General features: G+C 43.4%; 1 protein-coding gene across 1 annotated transcript in view; it reads left to right on the top strand.

The window, feature by feature from the left end:
- The window catches only part of LOC126412214 (xylosyl- and glucuronyltransferase LARGE1-like), a 180,327-nt gene that overhangs the window by 5,401 nt on the left and 152,079 nt on the right, over window positions 1-22,847 (top strand). The gene's annotated exons all lie outside the window — the stretch shown is intronic.

The raw sequence follows: 22,847 nt of genomic DNA, 5'->3' as shown, positions 1-22,847 counted from the left end.
AAAGATTTATTAGTTAAACAATGTTCAACCGTTAAGAAAACTATGAATACCACAGGGAATGGTTGGCTGTTCAAAACTAGACTATGGGTGTTTTGGTTATGCATCTGCATGTCCGTCCCTTTACGCCATCTCAGTACTATCCATCATCGTGGCATCCGTTTGGCTACTGGTGCCTTTTACACTAGTCCGTTGAGAGTATGTATGCAGAAGCTGTCGAACTACCACTGTCCTACCGCTGTGACTTTCTCCTCAGCAGATAGGCATGCTGTTTGTGTGCCTTGCATGGCCACCCGTCCTATGCCTCCTTTTTCAATGACTCCTTTGGTCGCCAGTATGAGGGACTTCCCTCTTCTCTGTTATCTCTTGGAGTTCGCTTTTGGCTCTTGCTCCGTCAGCTTACCTGCATGATACCTGCAACTTTCCTGGTGGGTGTAAACCATTCACCACCTTGGCTTTGTGCGGCGGCCTGTGTTCAACTTGGCCTTAATTTACTTCCTAAGGACACTACTCCAGCCTTGTATGGAATTTTGCAATAGTACCTTTTTGTACACTGATGGATCTCAGACTGACAGTGGTGTCAGGTGTGCCTTCATTATTGGCACCTACATTTTTCATTAGTGGCTTCCGGAACACTGCTCAGTATTTGCAGCAGTGCTCTTTGCCCTGTATCAGGCCATGCAGTACATCTGGTGACACAGGCTTTACAATTGCATTATCTGCTCCGAATCTCTCAGTGTCCTTCAAAGCCTCTGTGTGCTGTAGACCGTCCATCCTTAGTGCAACGGATGCAGGAAAGCTGTCGCTTGCTCACTCTTGATGGAGCCAGTGTGCTGTTTATGTGGGTTCCTGGTCATGTCAGTCTGACAGGAAAGTAGGCTGCTGCCAAGGCTGCAGTCCCTCGTACCTCAACCCGCTAGTTCTTACATACCCTCCTATGATCTCTGTATTGCTGTCCATCAGCAGGCAGTGTCACTTTGGCATCACCACTGCTCCCCCCTTTACGGAAACCAGCTCCTGGTTATTAAGCCTCTTCCAGCGGCTTGGATGACCTCCTCTCGACCCTCTTGCCACTGTAGCAAGGTTGCGTATCAGGCACTGTCTTTTTATCCATCACCATTTGTTAAGTGGTGTTCCCCTGCTCCCCCACCATTTTGTATTCATTGCACTCAACCTTTGATGGTCCGTCTTTTGCTGAAGGAATGCCTTTTTCACAACCACTTACATTCTCATTTGTGTTTGCCATCTCAGTTATTAGCTGTTTTAGCGAATGACGCATGGGCTGTCGATCGCATTTTACTTTTTATCCGTTGTAGCAATATGGCGAAGGCCATTTAATTTTTAGTTCAGGGCCTCTGTTTCCTATGGCATATTTTATAGGCCTTTCTCCAAGTCCCTGTTTTTAGCTGTCTTCTCTTCCGTCGATTAGGATTAACGTGTAGTCATTTTTAACTCCTCTCTTTGTCTTTGTGTTCTACAGTTCTGACATGGGCATGTATGATCCTTGTTTTTTGTGCCCTTAAAAAAAAGGAATGGTGCAGTGTAACAAAATCTCAGCAAATTCAGTGTGATTCAATGTTTATGGTGAATCAGGTGATGGTGAATGCTTGGTGATGGCTTTTCACTGGCTGCACAGGGACTAGCCATATCAGACTGTAGTTTTCTTTTCATTCATTTCTGACTACTTAAAAATAGCTTTGACAGCAAGAGAACATGTATCATATCCTGATCATAATTTTGGGCCTGTATGACTTTAATGTAACAGTATCTGATACTCATGTGTGTACAAGTGTTGTCGGATCAGTGTAATAATATTTTTAAAAGAACCTTTATGTTTTAAAAGTTTTTTTTGTGCTATAAGTTTTTATTGTGAGGTACACAAAGTGCAGTGTGTCCTTGTTAACACCATTAGTAATGTTGATTTTTTTATGGAATCATAAATAGATAGTGGATTTCATATAATCACAGAAAAGAATGACTTAATTTGTTTATTGTGCAGCTGGTTGCCCTTGCATTATCTTTGATTCTGAGATGTTGCAATGCAGCCTGTTGTACCAGAAAAAATTTGGGAAAAAACCTACAATTTGTTCTCTTAAAAATTATTTTTCATCTGACTTCACTTTTCAGTCATGTTTTTGAAGTGTTTTCTTGACCTAAGTTCAGTTAAGTTCATTGGCTTTTAAAAGTTCCTGTTTTGGCAAGAATAACTACTTTTGCTGGGCACTAATTAAGGACATAGTATTTTGGAGTATAAGATTAAATTTATCATGTTGTTAACCCTTAAAGAAATCTTTGTGTAGTGGCATGACATCTAATTAGTGGAAATGTATGGTAAAAAAAAACTCACTTGAATCGGGAGGAAAAAGTGATATCATACAGACTTGGAGTATCATTCTTTGCTCAAGATATGTGCCCAGGGGACAGTACATGTCATAAATATGGAGAATGTAACACGATTGATCTCTACAGTACTTCAGGCTCACGACCCATTAACGGTAGGCATAACAACTATTGTTGGTTCAGTGTTAACAAGATACCCGTCAGCTGAAGTGGGCTGAGCGTAACAGTTTCACAGCGTGACTCAACCAATCATGTAATGTGATACTGTGAACTTGGCAGTGTCTCAGTGTTCTGACAGTTCTGTAGATGGCTTTTGTTTTCACCTCCAGCTGTTTGGCCTTCTCAGTTGAAAACTGCCAACAGCACTGCTAGCTGTCATGGATCTTCATGTGCCAACTCAACTTTAGTCCCATAACCCACCTCACCCTTTTCCAGACCTGCCAAAAGTATTAGATATGGTTGCAGTGTCCCTGGCATCATTGTGGGCTGTGGTACTGGTAAGTTAATGATGCCTAATGGTGGTGTTTCCCTGCCGATATTACAGTGTTGTGCTGAGGCGGGGAGAGTGCGCTGTGAAAGGGACCAGCCAATAGCATCACTGTGCTGTATTGGCGGGCAGTGTGTGGTTCAGGGTGCACATAGAACAATTTGAGTCAATTTTCATGTTAACTTAGTTATGGTGAAACTGTGTAGTCGTCGTAACATTAATTAGGGCTGACATCAAGCAAACATGACAAGTGAGCCTGTAACACCAACAAACAACAGCAATAATTTTCTAAGCATATAAATTTTTCTATGATGAGTCAGAGCAGAAACAGTGGTCTGAGGTGGCAATTAACACCTGCATGCATGACGACAAGGACTGGAATGTGTGCTGTGGGGACAGAGATAGAGAGTTCACTGGCAATGCCATAAGTATTCTGCATCTCTCTCTGTGTAGAACACATCATGCACCTGCCATCTTACTTGCCACCTCTCTTAACAGTGGTGTGGCTTCTTCTGCAGATCAGAGCTTCTACAGATGGTGGCTCTGCCATCTCGTATTCCAGACACGAGTGAAGACACCCAGAATGAAAGGTGGTGTTGGTGATGGGGCAATACGAGTACTTCATGTGATTTACAACTCTCAACCTGATATCCATGTCATTATGGGTGAAACCATCTAGATGCAGAGATACCAAGGGCTACATCTGCTTGATGTGCCACCATATTAGCCCAAATGCTGTTTACACGGTCTTGGAGCTTGAGGACAGAGCTTGGGTATCCATTTGGAGTAGCAGTCATACCTGAATGAGCCCTGGAATCTGTGTTCTGAATGTGTACTTAGTTGGACAAAGCAGTTTCTAGTGCTTCAAGCACAGGCAGAGGAGTCCTGGCCTCAGCTTGCATTTGTGTGCTATATTGCCTTGACTCTTCCTTTGGGTAGATATTGTGACAAAAGTACTTGATAATATACACTATGTGATCAAAAGTATCCGGACAACTGGCTGAAAATGACTTACAAGTTCATGGCACCCTCCATCGGTAATGCTGGAATTCAGTATGGTGTTGGCCCACCCTGAGCCTTGACGACAGCTTCCACTCTCGGCAGGCATACGTTCAATCAGGTGCTGGAAGATTTCTTGGGGAATGGCAGCCCATTCTTCACACAATGCTGCACTGAGGAGAGGAATCGATGTCAGTCATTGAGGCCTGGCACGAAGACGGCGTTATAAAACATCCCAAAGGTGTTCTATAGGATTCAGGTCAGGACTCTGTGCAGATCAGTCCATTGCCGGGATGTTACTGTTGTGTAACCACTCCACCCTTTGCATTATGAACAGGTGCTTGATCATGTTGAAAGATGCAGTCACCATCCTGGAATTGCTCTTCAACAGTGGAAAGCAGGTAGGTTCTTAAAACATCAATGTAAGCCTGTGCTATGATAGTGCCACACAAAACAACAAGGGGTGCAAGCTCCCTCCATGGAAAACACAACCACACCATAACACCACTGCCACCAAATTTTATTGTTGGCACTACACACGCTGGGAGATGAAAAACATATGTTTTGTGGGATGTCCGGATACTTTTAATCACATAGTGTATATCTCTTTGCAGTTTATTTGGCCAAGGTCTTGGAAGGAGGTCTGAGATCTGTGTTTGAATATTGCGAGGAAGATTACCCGATCTCTTTACTGGAGCTGACTATGCTCTGCCTTTGCTGTTTGAGGTGTGGTTGATATGGCCTTAAGTTGAGAGATTAACCATCTCTCATTCTTTTGTATACGTAGGACACAGTACAGTTGTCTGATATGCTGTTGCATCTGCAATGCATTCAGCATTTCATGTAAGATCCCTTAGAGCTCCAAGAGGTTATTTCTTACAAGTGTTGTGTCCTATATCAAATGTAATTATTTTTATATTGTATGTATCATTATGAATATAATGTAAAATTTGTAGTATGTCTGGTTAGATGTAAGAGAAGGCTTGGCGGTCCTAATCTTGGCAAGGTTAATGAATCAGTAACTAAAAATAAAATAAATATATTCTTGCTGACAACAGACTTTTGTTCTGGTGTCAAAATTTCCATTGGGCGCAACTAGAAGGCATTTAGATTGATGTGGCAGGACATCAGCCTAAAATTAATGCCTCTGATACAGTTTCTCATTAGCAATGCCCAACATTGTAGTTGTGTTATGCTTTCAGGAATTCAGTGCCCAGGCCCAAAAATTGTCAGAAGAGTTTGTGGTTCATAATAAGTTTCAGAGGAGCGATACGAAGGTAGTCATAGAATGTATGCACACAAAAGGAATAGTTAATATCGTGTTCTGTATTTGTTACTGGTACTTTTAAGATAGAACATATATAAAAGTGTGGTATGCATCAGCATGTAGGGAGATTTGCACTCCAAAATGTTTTGTAGTTCCAATGTCTTGCTAGAATAAAGAAGTATATTCTGTGTGTTGTCCATTTGGGTCTTTAAAATGTTTTGCCCCACATATGACCCAAATAGAACTCAACATTGATAACTTATAAACATTAAAGGAATCCTGCTGCCGAATGGTGTTAGAATGTCGTCATGGCCAATTACTACATGCTTCAGCTGCTGACTTGTGTGTGCCATATAACTAGGATCAGAACTAGTTACTGACTATATGTGACCAACAACAGTGATTTCCCATCTCCGGCCATCCTGATTTAGGTTTTCCGTGATTTCCCTAAATCGTTTCAGGCAAATGCCAGGATGGTTCCTTTGAAAGGGCACGGCCGATTTCCTTCCCAATCCTTCCCTAACCCGAGCTTGCGCTCCGTCTCTAATGACCTCGTTGTCGACGGGACGTTAAGCACTAACCACCACCACCACCAACAGTGATTTCAAATGTGGGACTGATCCCAAATATGGGTAGGTCATGCTGAAACTACTATTATGGTTGTCCAGTTGAAAGGGGAAATTCTAATCAGCAGTAATAACCACATGTCTAGAGCAATAATTACTGAGCGCACGGCACAATATTATACCCATCTCCTTATGGGACAATGACAGTTCAGTACATTTACTTCTAATGTTTTCCTGTTAATGTCTGGAATGGCTACAGTCAATACAGTAACACAGGAGTGACACCACGTTATTTTTTGACGAGTCATCGTTCAGCATACAGAACAGTGCATATATCTGTGTGCAGTAGCTCTGAGTAGAATAACATATTAAATAATGTTTTGGCGTACCTCTAAGAGAGCATTTATTACTCGAAAACATGCTCGAAGAAAAATATGTGGTACTCACCCACTGTCATCCTGTTGACACCTGTTTAAGTAGTTATGCATTTTGACTACTGCTTCACAGTGTCTTTATCCCCTCTTGAGCTTTGTTGTAAATAATTCACCACAGTTCAAAAGGAACAATGATTATATATACAGGGTGTCTCTCCTAAGAGGATCAAGAGTATTTTCTCTGCTGTTTGGGCAGATATTTGCAATTTTGTTGTTAAGGTGTGCAGTTGGAGACACACCAAACAAATACTAATCAACACATGTTTCATGTGACACTTAGTGTTAACGGAAGGTGTCAGTTTGTTTCCCATTACAAACAAAATTATTTTTAAATTGTAATTTTACATGACCATTTGATAGGATAACCAGTTCTCCAGCAGTGACAGTACCACCTTGGCCTGTGATGCCTGCTACCACCTTGTGAGAGTGCTACTCCCTCACTGCTGAAGTGCAGATTATTCTTCCAGTTCTACTTCCCCTGTTAATATATTTTTATGAAACAAATACTGCACTAGCCTTATTTGGGTCTGCGCTATTGAGTGTGCATGTAAAATTCAACTTTAAAAATCATTTTGTTTGTAATGGAAACCAAACAGACGCTTTCCCATGGAACAGGGCATTGCATGAAATGTGGTGAGTTGTATTTGTTTGGGCTGACTCCATCCCTCCATCCACCCATTCCAAAAACGAAATTGCAAATATCGGCTCTCTCTCTCTCTCTCTCTCTCCGTCTCTCTCTCTCTCTCTCTCTCTCTCTCTCTCTCTCTCTCTCTCTCTCTCTCTCTCTCTCTGTGTGTGTGTGTGTGTGTGTGTGTGTGTGTGTGTGTGTGTGTGTGTGTGTGTGTGTGTGTTGTAAAAGTGGGCCAAAGTGAGCCAGATCTGGCACACACTCCATGCGTCATGAGGACAAGCATCGGTGGGGGATTTGTAATGCTCAAGATCTAATATTTACGGAGATACAGACGTGCATGTTTTTTAAGCCCCTGCTGTATGGGCTGCCCTACATGACAAGTGTGTTGTGTGGGAATGATATCAACCTGTTTTGCGGAACAACCTACACCTTAGGGGCAAGAAATAATTTTCGAGCCCCCAATGTGTAGGTGCTGGGCACAACAGGTGTGCTGTGTTGTAGTAGTGTTAGTCTGCTTTGCATGGCAGCATACACATCATGGGACGAAAAGGGTTTCTAAGTGCTTATGTAAACTGTGCTTCACAAGAGGCATGTTGTGAGAGTAGTACCAGTCCATTTTATTGAACTCTTTTGTTAGGCTACATGTGTGGATGGGCATGCTTGGGATAAGGTTGAGATGGATATAGGAAGAGATGGAGAGCGTAGGGGGTTGGATAAGGAGAGAGGGGTCAAGAGGAAATGTACAGAGAAGGGGTGAGGAGGGGGGGGGGGGGGGGAGAGAGAGAGAGAGAGAGAGAGAGAGAGAGAGAGAGAGAGGTAGGTAGGTAGGTGGAGATGGGTAACTAGGTGTGCGCATTATATGTGATGTACCTGTATGCAGGTGAAACCAAGCACAAACGTAACAAAACCTGGAGAAAAAATGACATTCATTACACCACATTAAGGTTATCCTTAGCACAAAAAGGGGTGCATAATGCTGCAACCAAAACTTTGGTCATTTACCCAGTGATACAAAATGTCAGACAGCAAAGTAAAATATGAAAATAAACTGAAAAAGTTTCTCCTTGATGACTCCTTCTGTTCTGTAGAATTTCTGTTGTTGGAATTTGTGTGAAAGGTTGTTGGTAGGGATTATTAACTCACATGTGTGGTAAATTATCAGCACTTAGGCATTAGTTGACAGCCCTGGTGCAGATTGCACACATGCTTGGATATTGAGTAGTTAATTCTGTAATAACTGTCAATTAAATTATTATTACACTGCAAGGACATTAATTAGAGCCTATTTTGTTTTATTTTGAAGGTTTCACTCACTTCAATGTATTTATCAAAAGAAAAAAAAAATCTGAAGGGTCAGTTTCTGTGTACGTAGGTTTTATTCAAATGTGGATGTTTAGGTAAGCATTAAGTGAAGAATGTAGGTTGTTTTTGTTACACATATATTTAGTAGTGCCATACTCATGGGATTAAAGTTCTATCTTTTATTTCTTAATCAAAACATGTACAGTCCACATGCTTATACACGATCTTAGGTATACAAGTTGTGATTTGTAACGTTATTTTAAGTGTACTACATTACTATACTAATAGTATACACATGTGAGTTCTGTTCATCTATCATTGCTAATCTTCATCCTTTCAATGGTGTTTTCAACTTTGGAAACAAAAAAGTCCACAGGGGCCAAAAAAGATATCTAAATGGTGCAAAAACTGGCAATTGATCATAAATAATGAAAAGTGTGAGGTCATCCACATGAGTGCTAAAAGGATCCGCGAAACTTCAGTTACACAACAAATCAGTCTAATCTAAACACCATAAATTCAACTAAATACCTAGGAATTGCAGTTACAAACAATTTAAATTGGAAGAACACAAAGGAAACGTTTTGGGGAAGGCAAACCACGCTACGCTTGTCTGTCCTCTTTTGGAGTACTGCTATCCTTACCAGATAGGATTAACCGAGTACATCGATAAAGTCCAAAGAAGAGCAGCACATTTTATATTATTGTGAAATAGAGGAGAGAGTGTCACGGATGTTGTACAGGATTTGGGATGGACACCATTAAAATAAAGGTGTTTTTCATTCTGGCAGAATCTTCGCAGAAAATTTCGATTAACAACTTTTTCCTCTGAATGTGAAAATGTTTTATTTATCCCAACCTACATCCCCCCTGCAGGTCCGGGGATTAGAATAGACCCGAGGTATTCCTGCCTGTCATAAGAGGTGACTAAAAGGAGTCCCTCCCCCTCAAGGGGGTAGTTAGCACCTGCGTCTGGAGACGGTCGGTTCCACGACCTCTATTTGCGGTCATTTTGCTTTTTCACTTTTCGTTTCTTCCTTCTTTTGGTTGGTTCCTTTCTTTGCTCTTCTCCACCTCACTGTCTTCCTTACTCTTTCCCTTGTCTTCTTCTCCTTGCCTTCTCATTGCCTTCTTCTCCTTGCCTTCTTCTCCTTGCCTTCTCATTGCCTTCTTCTCCTTGCCTTCTCTGGTCTCCGCCTCGGCGTTTGAGACAGTCTGTCCTCTCTCTCCCTCTCTCTCTCTCTTCTTTTTCCTCTTCTTCCTTCCTCCCTGTGCGCGCCTGAAGGCTGACTCACGCGTTCGCACGCGTAGCCGGTGATGGGGTAACGCGTAATTCCCCGCCCTGGGTAGACATGTAAGGCACGCACGTACCCCCTGGTAAAGGCCAGGCCCAGGGAGGGGCGATTGCCTGAGCTGATACCTTCTGACCATGCCGATTGGTCCCTCCATCTGTTTCTTGGGAGCTGTGACCTGAGGTGTAAACATTCACCTAAGGCGGGAGTGCCCTCTGAGAGGGTCCCCACAAGGAAGGAGCCCGCCATCGGAGACACTGGCAATCATGGGGGATTCCTCCGCAATGGATTTCACTCCATCTCTCTCGACTTCTGCCCAAAAACGGAAACTTGGCCAGCCACCAGTGACAAAAGTACTACCGCCTGCCCCACAGTTCCTCGTCGTTTCTCGCTCTGAGGACGGAAAGGATTTTTCCTCTGTCAACCCTTTCGTTATCCAGAAGGGCGTAGATGCCATAGCCGGATCTGTCAAATCTTGTACCAGGTTGCGTAATGGTACCTTATTACTAGAAACTGAGAGCGCCTTTCAGGCACAAAAACTACTTCGGGCCACACTCCTGTACACGTTCCCTGTCTGGGTGGAGGCTCACCGAACTTTGAATTCGTCTCGTGGTGTGGTCTATACTAGCTCCCTCGACGGATTGACTGACGAGGAGATTCAATCTTTCCTCGCTGAGCAGGGCGTGACGGCTGTCCATAGGGTCATGAAAAAGGTCAACAATGACCTTGTACTGACCCGGACACTTTTCTTGACCTTTGATAGTGTTAAGCTGCCATCGCGCATCAAGGCGGGCTACGAGGCTATTTCTGTTTGCCCCTATGTCCCGACACCTACGTGCTGCTACCAGTGTCAGCGTTTCAATCACACTCGACAGTCTTGTTCCAATGCGGCTAAATGTGTCACTTGTGGCAGGGATGCCCATGAGGGTGACTGTCCACCTCCGTCTCCTCATTGTGTGAACTGTCAGGGTGACCATGCCACATCCTGCCGCGACTGTCCCGTCTATAAGGAAGAACGCTGTATCCAAGAAATTCGGGTCAAAGAGAAAGTGTCCACCTCGGCTGCTCGCAAGCTATTGGCTAGTAGGAAGCCCACGCTGCTCCCAGCGGGGAAATACAGTACTGTCCTCGCCTCTCCTCGGACTACCAGGGAGGTGGCAACCCAGACATGCGATCTGACCTTCAGCACCACGGTCGTCCGTTCGGCCAGTGCTACGATCGCGCGGTCGACGTCTCCTCTTCCTCCCATCACCCCACAGACACCAGCCCCTTCATCAGCTTCTGCTAAGACGAAGACCCAGAAGCCAGATGCATGGGCCTTCAAGAAGGAACCGTCCCGTGCAGACTTCCTACGTACTTCGACCTCCCAGCCTTCGACCGGTACTTCCACCAAACGACCTTCCAAGAAGGCTCATAGGAAGCACAGTTCTCCTTCTCCGCCACGGCACATTTCTTCTCCTGCGCCACCCAGCGGTTGCCGCCCCAGGCCGTCATCCGTTTCGCCTGGCCGCACCGCTGGTAGCCGAACATCTGGCTGTTCACCGGCGGAGGAAGCTCCCCCTCCCGGCCATCTTACCAAGATGGCCGATGAACCTATAGAACCAATGGACGATGACTGTCCGCCTACTGATAGCGGCGGTAGTGCTCGCTCGAAGCCGGGCCCTCAGCGGCCATCGAGGTGACCCCTTCTTTCATCTTCCTTTTCTTCTTACGATGGCACTTATTCACTGGAATATTCGCAGCATTCGCTCCAACCGAGAGGACTTGAAGTTGCTGCTCCGCTTGCACCGTCCGCTCGTCATAGCCCTCCAGGAAACGAAGCTACGCCCATGCGATCAAATTGCCTTGGCACACTACACCTCTGTGCGTTTTGACCCACCCCCTGTGGTAGGTATTCCGGCTCATGGAGGGGTTATGTTGCTGGTCCGGGATGGTATTTACTACGATCCCATCACATTGCACACCGGCCTGCAGGCAGTTGCCATCCGCATTAATCTCCCCACTTTTACATTTTCCATTTGTACCGTCTACACTCCATCGTCATCTGCCGTTACCAGGGCAGACATGATGCAGCTTATTGCTCAGCTACCTGCCCCATTTTTGTTAACTGGAGACTTCAATGCCCACCATCCCCTTTGGGGCTCTCCGGCATCCTGCCCGAGGGGCTCCCTGTTAGCAGACCTTTTCAACCAGCTCAATCTTGTCTGCCTCAATACTGGCGCCCCTACTTTTCTTTCGGACACGTCTCACACCTATTCCCATTTAGACCTCTCTATATGTCCTACCCAACTTGCACGCCGGTTTGAGTGGTATGCACTTTCTGATACATATTCGAGCGACCACTTCCCTTGTGTTATCCATCTCCTGCAGCATACCCCCTCCCCGTGCTCATCTAGTTGGAACATCTCCAAAGCAGACTGGGGGCTCTTCTCTTCCAGGGCGACCTTTCAGGATCAAACCTTCACAAGCTGCGATCGTCAGGTCACACACCTCACGGAAGTCATTCTCACTGCTGCTGAATATTCCATCCCTCACCCTACTTCTTCTCCACCTCGCGTACCGGTCCCCTGGTGGACCGCAGCATGTAGAGACGCTTTACGTGCTCGTCGACGTGCTTTACGCACCTTTAAACGCCACCCTACAGTGGCGAATTGTATCACATATAAACGATTACGTGCACAGTGTCGTCGTATTATTAAAGAAAGCCAGCTGGGCTGCTTTCACAAGCACCTTCAACAGTTTTACTCCTTCTTCTGTTGTCTGGGGTAGCCTGCGCCGGCTATCTGGCAGTAAGGTCCACTCACCAGTTTCTGGCTTGATGGTCGCGAATGACGTCCTTGTGGCCCCGGAGGATGTCTCCAATGCCTTCGGCTGCTTTTTCGCAGAGGTTTCGAGCTCCGCTCATTACCACCCTGCCTTCCTCCCCCGCAAACAGGCAGAGGAGGCTAGGCCACCTAATTTCCGCTCCTCGAATCGTGAAAGTTATAATGCCCCATTCACCATGCGGGAACTCGAAAACGCACTTGCCCGGTCACGGTCCTCCGCTCCAGGGCCCGATTCTATTCATATTCAGATGCTGAAGAACCTTTCTCCTGCGGGTAAAGGTTTTCTTCTTCGTACTTACAATCGCATCTGGACTGAGGGACATGTTCCCGCATGCTGGCGCGAGTCTATTGTTGTCCCGATTCCTAAACCGGGGAAGGACAAGCACTTGCCTTCCAGTTTTCGACCCATCTCGCTTAACAGCTGTGTCTGTAAAGTGATGTAGCGAATGGTTAACTCTCGTTTGGTTTTGCTGCTCGAATCTCGACGCCTACTTACCAATGTACAATGTGGATTTCGTAGGCACCGCTCTGCTGTTGACCATCTGGTTACCTTGTCGACCTTCATTATGAATAACTTCTTGCGGAAGCGCCCGACCGCGGCTGTGTTCTTTGATTTGGAGAAGGCTTACGACACCTGTTGGAGGGCGGGCATTCTCCGCACCATGCATACATGGGGTCTTCGCGGTCGCCTCCCTCTTTTTATTTGTTCCTTTTTAATGGATCGACAGTTCAGGGTACGTGTGGGTTCTGTCCTGTCAGACACCTTTCACCAGGAGAATGGGGTGCCACAGGGCTCAGTTTTGAGCGTCGCTCTCTTCGCCATAGCGATCAATCCAATAATGGATTGCCTCCCAGCTGATGTATCAGGCTCCCTTTTCGTGGACGATTTTACCATCTATTGCAGCGCGCAGCGTACACGTGTCCTGGAGCGCTGTCTTCAGCGTTCTCTTGACCGTCTTTACTCCTGGAGTGTCGCCAATGGCTTCCGTTTTTCTGACGGTCTGTATTAACTTCTGGCGCTACAAAGAGTTTCTCCCACCGTCCTTACGACTTCGTCCCGTTGCTCTCCCATTTGTGGAGACAACAAAATTTTTAGGTCTTACATTTGACAGGAAACTTAGCTGGTCTCCACGTGTCATATTTGGCTGCCCGTTGTACCCGTTCTTTAAATGTCCTCCGTGTTCTCAGTGGTATGTCGTGGGGAGCGGATCGAACCGTCCTACTTCGTCTATATCGGTCGGTCGTCCGCTCCAAGCTGGATTATGGGAGCTTCGTATACTCCTCTGCACGGCCATCCATCTTACGCCGCCTCAACTCCATACAACATTGGGGTTTACGACTTGCGATCGGAGCGTTTTATACTAGTCCCGTAGAGAGTCTTCATGCTGACGCTGGCGAATTGCCACTCACCTGTCGGCGCGATATACTGCTTTGTCGGTATGCCTGTTGGCTACTGTCAATGCCCGACCACCCGTCTTATCGTTCCTTTTTTGACGACTCTCTCGACCGTCAATACGGGTTGTATGTCTCTGCCCTGCTACCCCCTGGAGTTCGCTTTCGTCGCCTCCTTCAACGCCTTAATTTTTCACTCCCTGCAACCTTTCGAGTGGGCGAGAGTCACACGCCACCTTGGCTCCAGGCTCAGGTTCGCGTTCACGTTGACCTCAGCTCGCTCCCAAAAGAGGTTACCCCCGGTTCGGTCTACCACTCCCGATTTTTCGAACTTCGTTCGAAGTTCATTAATATGACCTTCATTTATACAGATGGCTCAAAGACCAATGACGGGGTCGGGTGTTCCTTTATTGTCGGGGCACAAAGTTTCAAATACCGGCTCCATGGCCATTGTTCGGTCTTCACAGCTGAGCTCTTTGCCTTCTACCAGGCTGTTCTTTACATCTGCCGCCACCAACATTCTGCTTATGTCATCTGCTCCGATTCCCTGAGCGCCATCCAGAGCCTCAGTGATCCGTATCCGGTTCACCCTTTCGTGCACCGGATCCAACGCTCTCTTCAGCAGCTGGTGGACGTCGGTTCTCCGGTTAGCTTTATGTGGGTTCCTGGCCATGTCGGTATCCCTGGTAACGAAGCTGCAGATGCCGCGGCCAAGGCTGCGGTCCTCCAGCCTCGGACAGCTTCTTGTTGTGTCCCTTCATCGGATTGTAGCAGGGTAATTTGTCGGCGCATTTTATCGCTGTGGCATGCCGATTGGGCTGCACTTACGGACAACAAGCTTCGGGCCTTGAAACCTCTTCCCGCTGCTTGGATGTCCTCCTCCCGCCCTTCTCGGCGGGAGGAGGTCGTTTTGGCCCGGTTACGCATTGGACACTGCCGGTTCAGCCATCGCCATCTGCTGACGGCTGCGCCGGCGCCGTTCTGCCCATGTGGGCAATTGCTGACGGTCCGCCACATTTTAACGTCCTGTCCGGATTTTAACACACTGCGTCTTGATCTTGGCCTGCCATGTACTCTAGATGCCATTTTAGCGGATGACCCACGAGCAGCTGCTCGCGTTCTTCGTTTTATCAATTTGACAAACCTCTCTAAGGACATTTGATTATGCTGTTTTTTTAATCCTATGCCTGTCAGTCTGTCTTTTATCGTGTTTTCCCTTTTAGTTGTTGTTTTAAACTTGTGCCTCGCGGTGCGTTCTTAACGTAGTCTGGGCGCTAATGACCATTGAAGTTGTGCGCCCTAAAACCACAAAAAAAAAAAAAAAAAAAAAAAAAAAAAAAAAGAGCCAACCTACATAGGGAGAAATGATCATGATAATAACATAAGGGAAATCAAAGCTTGCACAGAAAGATAGAGGTGTTTGTTCTTTCTGCGCGCTATACACAATTGGAATAATACAGAATTGTGAAGGTGGTTCGATGAACCCTCTGCCAGGCACTGAATTGTGATTTACAGAGCATCAAAGTAGATTTAGATATAGATGTCTCCAGAGTATGGAGCATTAGGTAACTCAGCGATTTCATTTTTTGTGCAGTAGTTACACAATTACAGGGATGAATGTGCGGGTGCGTTATTGTGATGCGAGGTCCATGAATTCTCTCGCTGCAATCTCTTGGACATCTCCCATTGGCATGCACAGTTTCATTGACCTTCCTGTCATAATGTCATTGGTAGACGTCGAAGGGCGTTCAGAATGAGGATCGTCTTTAACTTCCATCTGGCTATTTTTAAATCGTGTAAACCATCCGTAACACCGAGTAAGGCTTTAGCACTCATCATCGTAGGCTTTCTGCATCATTTGGTGTGTCTCTGTAAAGGTTTTCTTGAGTTTCGTGCAAAATTTAATGTAGACATGCTTCTCCTCTTACTCTGCCATTTCAAAATTTGCAAACTGTGTGGCACAGTATTCTACTCAATACGGTACGGAACATAAATAAGAGACATACTACAATGACACTTCTGGCAGTCACATATTAATCACTGTCATGTGCAGGGATGCCAACAGCATTTCACTCCGACAAACCATTTACATGAAATTATGAATGTTCCAGAATTTTTCGAACAGACCTCATATATCAGTGTTCCACGTAACTTTAGCGACTCTTGTGATTTGTAGTTAATAGGATATTAATGTTATTGTCGAGATACATTTTGTAAAAAGATTGTAAACAACCATGAATGAGAAGCATTTGAGCTGCCGTAGGAAAGTTAGTTACTGGGCTCTATGCAGCTGTTGCGACAGATAGTTACATTGGGGGAATGTAGTAGCATGGGAATTGGGGAAGTAAACGGGTCTCTTCTGTGGCACTGCAAAGTATGTTCAAGGAGTAGAAAAATTGCTGAACTGGGAGGGAAGATTAGAGGCTTTAAGGCTGACCTGGAAATAGTAGCAAAGAACGGGGCCTCAGACAGAGAACAGTATCTGGCAATTTCATCATTTGCACAAACAGCAGATTTGCCTTGCTACTTCAGTTAACTAAGGAAGAGTCTCAAGTAGATGTAAGTGTAGTTAATACTCATCAGACTTTCACCAGGGAACCAGCTGTTTCAGAAAAAAGTAGAAAGCCCACTGTGGAAGAGATGTGGGCCAGATCTTGCCAGAAAAAATTATTAGACAGGTACCAGGTCACAAGTTTTTTCAAGCCCAGTGCACGTCTTAGCCATGAGATACATGATTTAGGATCATTGTGTAAGGGTTTTTGAAAACGGAATCATGTTGTGATAGTGGGTGAAGCAGGAAACACTATCATTAGGGATTAGGGCTACAATAATGAGTCTGATCTGATAAAAATAGCACCTGCAATGAATCTTACAAGTGTTGGCTTGGTTCCTTCTTTCACACAGTGTGATTGGAGTACCTCTTTTTGAGGCTAAGATCAGTGTCCAATGATTCAAGTCTGAATGAAATTAAGCTTAATGAGAAGCTCAGACAGGCACATGCTAGAGATGTCAAAGTATCACAATATTCTCAAAAATGTAAAGAGAAAAATAAAGTTAGTATATCGCATCAGAATATCAGGGGATTAAAAAAAATATACACTACCACTCATTAATTTCAATACACCCTGATATTTAAGATCTGCAACACAAATCAAATGTTATTTCTCACAAAATATTATTATATTAACTTCCACATATATAACACAATCACATTCATTATATTTTACTTTCATCAAAGTATCCTCCTGTGGATTTAATGACTGCCTCATAAACTCAAGGCCTGCGGTCAATAAGTTTTTGTAGGTATCATGAATCTGTATGATTCCACACATCCTTAACAATATTCCAGAGATGTTCCTTGCTGGATGTATTAACTTCTCTGATAATTCTGTCCACTTCATCCCAGACCATTTCAATGGGATTACAATCGCGGCTTTGGGACGGCCATACCAAATTATTTAGTACTTTTTTTTTTTCCCCCTTTGATGCAGTGTAGTTCGTACAGTATGCTGGCCGATGTTTTAGGTCATTAGCCTGTTGTAATGTGAACCCTTTCCCTATTAAGCACAACCCACTTCGTATTGCACGATACTGAAGTATACGATGGTACTGCTTCTGATCCATATATCCTTCTATTTTCACAATGTCGCCGACTCTATCTCGGAAACCATCCCCAAACCATAATAGAACCTCCACTGTGTTTAACTTAGGTAGAACACACTGCTGAGCTACCCTTTCCCCTACAAGTTGGCGAACAAATATTCTCCTTCTGGATCCAAAAATCTCAAACTTCAATTTATCTGTGAATAAAATCTTTCGATATCCAATTATGATGTTTTCTAGCCCATTCAAGTCTCTTCTGTTTATTTAAGGGCCTCAGAAGGGGTTTTGTTGCTGTGACCCATCCTTTCAAGCCGGCTTCAGTCGGTCACCTTTTTACTGTTGCAACAGATATTGTTGTCGTGTGCATTTCTACCAATTCTGCACGAATTTGGGGCGCTGTTTTAAATCTATTTCTCTTACTGGTAATTCTGGTATATCTATCATCACTTTTAGTTGTTTTATGAGGTCAGCCTGGTCGTGGCATGTCCTTATTGCTACCTGTTGTCTTCTGGTGATGAAAGGTGTATTGCACTCCCCCTATAGACACACTGCACTGTATCGCAATTTTGCGAATAGATAAACCTGCTTGGCTAAGTGCTACAATTGCAGCATGTTATCTATAGATATCTCCACTCGTGGAGCCATACTAGTGATGTGCACATGTCAGTGCCACAAAGGAACTGACGTGCAGGAACAACATGTTATGTATTGTAGCAATGCTTGCATCACTACAGGGAACAACACAGTGCACCAAGTGCGGCATCTGTCGGCAAATAGGTAAACTAACATATCAGATAGGTGCATAACATTTATGTACACAACATTGTTTCTTGGATACTATTGTATCTTGATGATCACAAACAAAAATCATGACATGCGTGCAACTGTTGTACTATTCCTTTGCTTCTTCAACCGTACCCAAGATATTAGACCTTATCTACAGAGAACTAGATGTCATTTATTGGGTGTATTGAAATTAATGAGTGATAGTATAGATGAAATATAGAAACAGAGAAGAAATTACAAACTACAACATAGGAAACCTGGCGAAAGTAGATATAAAAGAAAATTTTACAATAGATATTAAAAGCAATCTAACAAAACCGAGACTGACCAATGCAGAACCACAGAATGTCGAAAGCAGATGGAGACAGCTGAAGGGCTGTATTCAAGAAGCAGCTTCCAAAATCATAGGTGAAAGAAAACGACCTAATAAAATTTGGTTTAACACAAAGTGTCATGAAAAAGTGCTCAAAAGGAGAATGTGAGGAATGCATGGATTAAAGAAAGGGACAATATGACATTGAAGGAAAGATACTATAAACTCTGCTAAGAAATGCAAAGAACCCTAAGACAAGAGAAAAGGGAATACTATAACAATATGATCAGAGAAGCAGAGGATGATTTCCAACATCACAGGAAAAGGCAGATGTATCAAAATATAAAAAAAAAATCCTTTGGTAAATTCAATGAAAGGGAACAGCTTATAAAGGATCAGTATGGGAAAATATTGACCAACAAAAAATATTGACTTACAAAAAAGGTGGAAGACATACTTTTCACAACTTCTCAACTGCAATGCCCCACACTCTTACTTTAAATTGGAAGAACCTGATACAATTGATACAGCTGATACAGTTACCACACCATCAGTGAATGAAATACAGCAAGCAATAAAGAAATTAAAGAATAACAAGGCTTGTGGCGAGGACAAAATACACGCTGAGTTATTAAAGAATGGAGGCCCACAACTGGAATTAGAAATACAGGCGTTAATAGAAACAATTTGGGAGACAGAAACCATTCTTGCAGATTGGAAAACTGCAATTGTGTGCCCCATATTTAAGAAGAATGATACACTTGTTTGTGATAACTACAGAGGAATTGCCTTACTGAATGTCACCTACAAAATCTTATCAAGCTGCCTATTAAACAGGCTGATACCAATAACAGAAGAACCGATTGGGGACTACCAATGCGGTTTCTGCAGAAACAGATCCACATTAGATCACTTGTTCACCCTAAGACAAGTAACTGAGAAGGCGTGGGAATTCAGTGTAGATGTCCACATATTATTCGTAGTTTTTAAAAAGGCCTATGATAGCATACACCGACAGACACTCCTAAATATAATGAATTAATTTAAAATACCATCAAAATTAATCAGATTAATTAAAATGTGTATAGATGAAACTTTATATCACATAAAGACACTGGTAGGAGAAACTGACGATTTTAAGGTGGACATTGGACTGAGACAAGGGGATGCCATTTCACCTATTTTATTTAACCTTGTCCTAGTGAAGGTCGATAGAGAATTTTCTAAAACCAGTCCACAAGGGATCCAGCTACAGTATGTGAACATTACAAGACTTGCCTATGCAGATGATGTAACACTAATAAGTAGTTCCAAAAGAGAATTGATCAGAATGATGCAAAACTACTACAAAATTGCTGAGAAAACAGGATTACATGTTAATGAAGAAAAGACAGACTACCTGCCCATAAGTAAGAAAATGAGAAAAGATGCACCTCTGACTGTAGATGGATTCAATTTCAAGACTGTTGACCGCTTCAAGTACCTAGGAAGTCTTTTTAGTAATAACAACAGAACAGATATAGAAATAGATTTCCGCTCAAGAGGAGAAGGTTGAATTGGGCAGGCCATATAGCAAGAATGACAGAGAAAAGACTACCTAGAATGGCATTCAGCAGAACAATAGATGGAAAGAGAGGAAGAGGGAGACCCAGAATCAGATTGCAGGATAACATTTGTGAGGAAACAACTAGGATGAACAGCAACAGCAACTGGACAAACAGCGCATTGGACAGGCAGAAATGGAAGAGGCTCATAGAGCAGGTGTATGCTCGATAAGGCCCTTGCCACATGTAAAGTAAAAAAAGTAAGTATACATGAGGAGCTTGTTTGTTTAGAAGATGTAAAAACTGAGGATGGAATAGATGTTCTATGCCTCTCTGAACATCATATCATCACAGATGTGGAAAAGGTAATGTAGGTGGATATAAGCTTTCAGCACATGTAAGTAGAAACACAATGGAGAGGGTAGAAGTTGCCATACATCTTAAAATTTATCATAGTGTGAAACATTAATGAACAAAAAATTTTATGTAGAACAATGTGCCTCTGAGCTTAAACTAAATAATGGTAATTTTATAATTAGAGCTGATACAGGTTGCCATTTGGAAATTTTCAGCTATTTCTGAAAAACATGGGTTCTTTGTTGTGCCATTTGTCCGACAGAGGGAAGCAAATTATTGTTGGTGGGAATTTCAGTGTAGATTTTCTGAAAGAGTTTGATAGAATGAAGTTTTATTGGTTCTTTCACTGTGACCTCAGGTATTGGTTTTTCTGGCTGCAGGAAGACCCACTGAGTAGGATACAACTGCCAAAAATGTGTAGAGGTTGGAGTGTTGTGGGGGGGGGGGGGGGGGGGGCTGGTTTTGGGTTACGATGTGTCCCACTCCATCTACGAGCTGTCATGCAATAGTTAAATGTGCCAATTTTTACCTTTCAAATCTATTTTGCTGTCACCATTCTTAAAGTTATTGCTGCAATGGACCTGCTATGCAGTACCACTAGACCACACCATGTGACTTCTTCACCTTTTACATTGGTGCAGGTGGTGGAAAAAGAGCTCCATTCTATTTGAGAAGACACAGTTTTTCGACAACTCTTCTGCATTGTAATCACAATGTCCCCTATGTACAATCCCTTTTACAATCATGGGTGATATAGAGCTATCATCAATTGGTAACTCACAGTAGATCATAAAATGTATTAATGTACTGCTTTGACACTTGAGAGATCCCAGGAGTGACAAATGACAGTTCTCATTTATTTTTCATGCATTCTTGCACTTACATTATCGCCAGCATCTATTTCCTGCATGACTTCCAATACACTGCCAAGCTGTGATGCTGTGGGCCTCCACATGATGTGGAGATACACATTTGCTGTCATGCCTTGTTGGTACATTGAGATGGCTTCTTTTGCATCAATCTGCACATACAGCAAACTAGAGCATACACAACTTCTAGTTTTTTCCATAATTTTGATTTGTAAGGATTCTAGGAGAATGAGCACCGGCCAAAGAGGCAACGTATGAGTGTTGCTCCATTACATGGTTGTATATAATTGTAGAATGTTGTGTCATAACTTTTTCTGAAGTCACAGGTTCAAAGATTTACAACTGATGGTTTACTCAACTGAATAAATTTTTGTCTGCTTTTTCACATTGTGATGCATTTATTTTCTGTGTTTTGCAGTCAACAGTGTTGTTTTACAACAACTTCTGAATTTCAAAATGATCTAAACTGGTAGTCAGGGTTGTCAGAGGGCACACATATGCCTTTGTGGATGTTTGTATAGGAAAACTGTATGCTGAAGATTTCCAAGTTGTATATTCCAAAGTTGATTAACCAGATGGTGTGACAAGTCGCTTTCCTGGAAAGGATGAAACCTCATATCAACATTTGTCCTGTTTCTTTTCTCTAACGATAGGTTAAAGGAAGGCGTTCATATAATCTTGTTATCACAGCTGATAGACTGTGACAGTGACAGTGACAGTGACAACTCAAAACACTGAACTTGGCAATGAAGAAGATGATGAAAAAAGAAACCTCGCAGGTGACAAACTGTAAAGATAAACAAACACTGTAGAAATGTAATACAGCAGGAAAACCGCACCATGTGGTAAGAACCACTGATGATGATGCAACTGCAGTGAAACATGTCTGGGACAAAAACAAAATAGTGTTTTGCGAAAGGCGGACCCTACTCAAAAACATCTGATTATAGTAGTATTATGTAAAAAGTTGAAGTAAATCAATCACTTTCAGGATTTTTTGTAATGTTTCCCTTCATGTATTAGGAGCAGATGTGGACTCTGACCACCATTTATTGGTTATGAACTGTAGATTAAAACTGAGGAAACTGCAAAAAGGTAGGAATTTAAGGAGATGAGACTTGGATAAACTGAAAGAACCAGAGGTTGTAGAGAGTTCCAGAGAGAGCATTAGAAAACGTTTGACCAGAACAGAGGAAAGAAATACAGTGGAAGAAGAATGTGTAGCTTTGGAGATGAAATAGTGAAGGCAGCAGAGGATTAGGTAGGTAAAAAGATGAGGGCTAGTAGAAATCCTTGGGTAACAGAAGAGATATTGCCTTGAATTGATGAAAGGAGGAAATGTAAAAATGCAGTAAATGAAGCAGGCGAAAAGGAATACAAACATCTCAAAAATGAGATCAACAGGAAGTGCAAAATAGCTGCGCAGGGATAGCTAGAGGGCAAATGTAAGGATGTAGAAGCATATGTCACTAAGGGTAAGAAAGATACTGCCTACAAGAAAATTAAAGAGAGTTTTGGAGAAAAGAGAACCACCTGCATGCATATCAAGAGCTCAGATGGAAACCAGTCCTAAGCAAAGAAGGGAAAGCAGAAAGGTGAAAGGGGTATGTAGAGGGTCTATACAAGGACAATGCACTTGAGGGCAATATTAAGGAAATGGGAGAGGATGTAGATGAAGGTAAGTGGGAAATACAATACTGTGTGAAGAACATGACAGAGCACAGAAATACTTAAGTTGAAACAAGGCTCTGGGAGTAGACAACATTCCATTAGAACTACTGTCATCCTTGGGAGAACCAGCCATGACAAAACAGTTCCACCTGGTGCGCAAGTTGTATGAGAC

Source organism: Schistocerca serialis, chromosome 7, assembly GCF_023864345.2.
Source record: "Schistocerca serialis cubense isolate TAMUIC-IGC-003099 chromosome 7, iqSchSeri2.2, whole genome shotgun sequence".
NCBI lineage: Eukaryota > Metazoa > Arthropoda > Insecta > Orthoptera > Acrididae > Schistocerca > Schistocerca serialis.
Note: the sequence above shows the minus strand (reverse complement) of the source record. Positions and strands in the feature narration are given on the sequence as shown.